The 2,708-nt window shown below is 35.5% G+C and overlaps 1 pseudogene; it reads left to right on the top strand.

Moving 5' to 3' along the window:
- Positions 1-1,863, top strand: LOC114530696 (annotated as a pseudogene).
- Positions 1,864-2,708: the final 845 nt, after the last annotated feature.

Consider the following 2,708-nt stretch of genomic DNA (forward strand, 5'->3'; position numbering starts at 1 on the left):
ATGGGAGGTTTCCCATCGTTTGTCTTAAAGCCGTTACAGAATAAATGTTTTGAGCACATACTAAACGGATTTACGTCGTTGCTGTTTTACCAACTGGCTTTGGCAAATCTCTTCTGTTTCAACTTCTGCCAAATTTCTTGCTGACCAAAGCTGACAAAAATATCGTTATTGTTGTCTGTCCTTTAAACGCAATCATCGAGGACCAGTTAAAGGTTGCTAAGAACATCGGTATTGAGGCAGAAGTTCTCCAGTAGTAGCGGAAAGCTTGTTTAAATCGGATGAAATGAATGCAGAAAGTGATGATGTAGGTGTACTTTTAAGCGACAAGATGTTAAATGGAGATGTTCAACTTCTTTTTACCCACCCGGAAGCCTTATTAGGTGAGAAAGGAAGAAATCTAATGAAAAGTACAGTGTTTCAAAGAAATGTTGTGGCGTGTGTTGTAGATGAAGCACATTGCGTGGAAATGTGGTGAGTGTTATTGGTATATTCATATAAATTTAAAGTTGTTCATGCATAGCACATAGTACAGTGGAAGAATGTATTGGTATTAGTATTATTATTGGAAATCATTCGATGGCGCATACTATTAATCCCTAATTATTGTACAAGCAATTGCTTATTATTAGCATGATAAAATCGTAACAATTTTGGAACTGCTATGTTGAGATCATTTCATTTGGGACATAATTTTCAATCCTAGATTTTCGTATGTACAATATTTTGTACTTTTGCCAGTATTTTGTTTACCTTTTTAATTCTGGCTTTTTTGTTCATCCAAGGCTGTCTAGTTTGCATGAAAAGAACTTTCTGCTATTTTGTTTAATTTGGCTAAATTATTAATTGGCCTGCAATACTATTAGGGAAATAACCATAACCCTCTCCTAGCAACCAGTGATTTAATCATGCTGTTAATACGCAAGGAAATTTAATTAATTTATATTCACCTTTCAAATACTATTTTGTGGGTGGCAAGAAAGGCAGCATAATCACTACTCAGAGATTGCAGTTATGCAACTAGATGGAGTGGTCTAACCTGCATCTTGTCCTAAATGAGAGTTTTTCTGTTTTCAAGGGGTGATGAATTCAGAAAAGATTTTGGAAATTTGTCCATTGTTCGTGCCTTCTTTCCAAAAACTCCATTTCTTGCACTCACAGCAACAGCACCACCACATATGTTGAGCAACCTAAAAAATAGCATGAATTTCAACAGCTCTTGCAAAGATGTGTCAGCTAACCCAAATCGTAGAAATATATTTCTTCAAAAGAAGATGCGAACGAGCAATCAGCATATATATGAAAGTTATAGTAATATCCTGCTACCTATTGCTAATCAATTGTCTGTTGAACTGGAAAGTTACCCCATGACAGTGATATACATGAAACTCAAATACTGTGGTTATGCATATGGGTTGTTTGAAAGAGTGTTAAAGGAGAAACAATATGTGGGGGAATCTAAGGATTCAGTTGCGAGATTGTTTGCACAGTTCCATGCACCCCAAACAAATGAAATGAAAAAGACTATCATATCAGAAGTTAAGAAACAAAACTCACGGATAAGAGTTATATTTGCTACATCAGCCCTTGGAATGGGAGTTAATGCACCAAATATAGTGCATGTTATTCACATTACACCTCCAGGTAGCATTGAATCCTATGTCCAAGAAATTGGCCGTGCTGGTCGTTCAGGTCATTTGGCCAGTTCAACATTATATTATAACAATTCAGACGTATCAGACAATGTGAAACACGTAGATAAATCCATGAAAGAATACTGCTTATCACAAGAGACCTGCCTTCGGCAACTTCTTCTGAATTACTTGGGATTTTCATGTGTTACACAAGAGAGATGCTGTTGTGTTTGTGAAGATAGATAGATAGATAGATAGATAGATAGTTTATTCCAAAAAAATTACATCGCAGCCCTGGTGCTGAATTGCGTAATTAATTTACATTTAAAAAAGGTATACAATATAAGACTATTTAAGTAAGTATAAATAAAGCATATAATCTTATGTACAATTCAACTAAATAGTGTGAAATATTCGAAACTCTAAGATATGTTATTAATAGGAGCTGCACATCGACGGAATAAAAGTGTTCTGGTAACGCTTTGTCTTGATTTGGGGAATATTGAATGTTTTGTTTTTCCTAAGATTGTACTTTGGTTGGTGTCTTTGTGGAAGTAAACCGTATAATTTGTGTGATGGATCCCACATGATCTTTTTAAAAAGTTTTTTACACAAGTCATGTCTCCGACTTTGAAGTGTTGGTACATTAAATTTCTTTAAATTTTGCTGGTACGACTTTTCTGGAGATAATATCGACAGCACGCGTTTTTGAACTCGTTCTAAGTCCTCACTTAGGTAGTTCGACAGAGAATGGTGGAATACAGGTGCACAATATTCAAGCACAGGTCTGATGCAGGTGCAATAGAACATAATGATATCTTCTATTGGTACGCATGCGCGTTTTAGCAAAACTATAAAATTTAAACGTTTGTTAGACTTCCTTATGACATCGTTGATATGATCGTTCCACAGTAAAGTGTTAGAAATAGTCACTCCAAGAATCTTGGCATGGCTAACAACCTCAAGTTCCTTTCCTTCTACTGTAATCGGATCAAAAGAATGTTTTTGCTTCTTAAAATCAATGATCATCTCCTTGCACTTGTCTGTGTTTAACTGTAACTTGTTTTTATGTGACCA

Source organism: Dendronephthya gigantea, unplaced genomic scaffold (assembly GCF_004324835.1).
Source record: "Dendronephthya gigantea isolate DGI-Jeju-01 unplaced genomic scaffold, DenGig_1.0 000065F, whole genome shotgun sequence".
In the NCBI taxonomy this organism is placed as follows: domain Eukaryota; kingdom Metazoa; phylum Cnidaria; class Anthozoa; order Malacalcyonacea; family Nephtheidae; genus Dendronephthya; species Dendronephthya gigantea.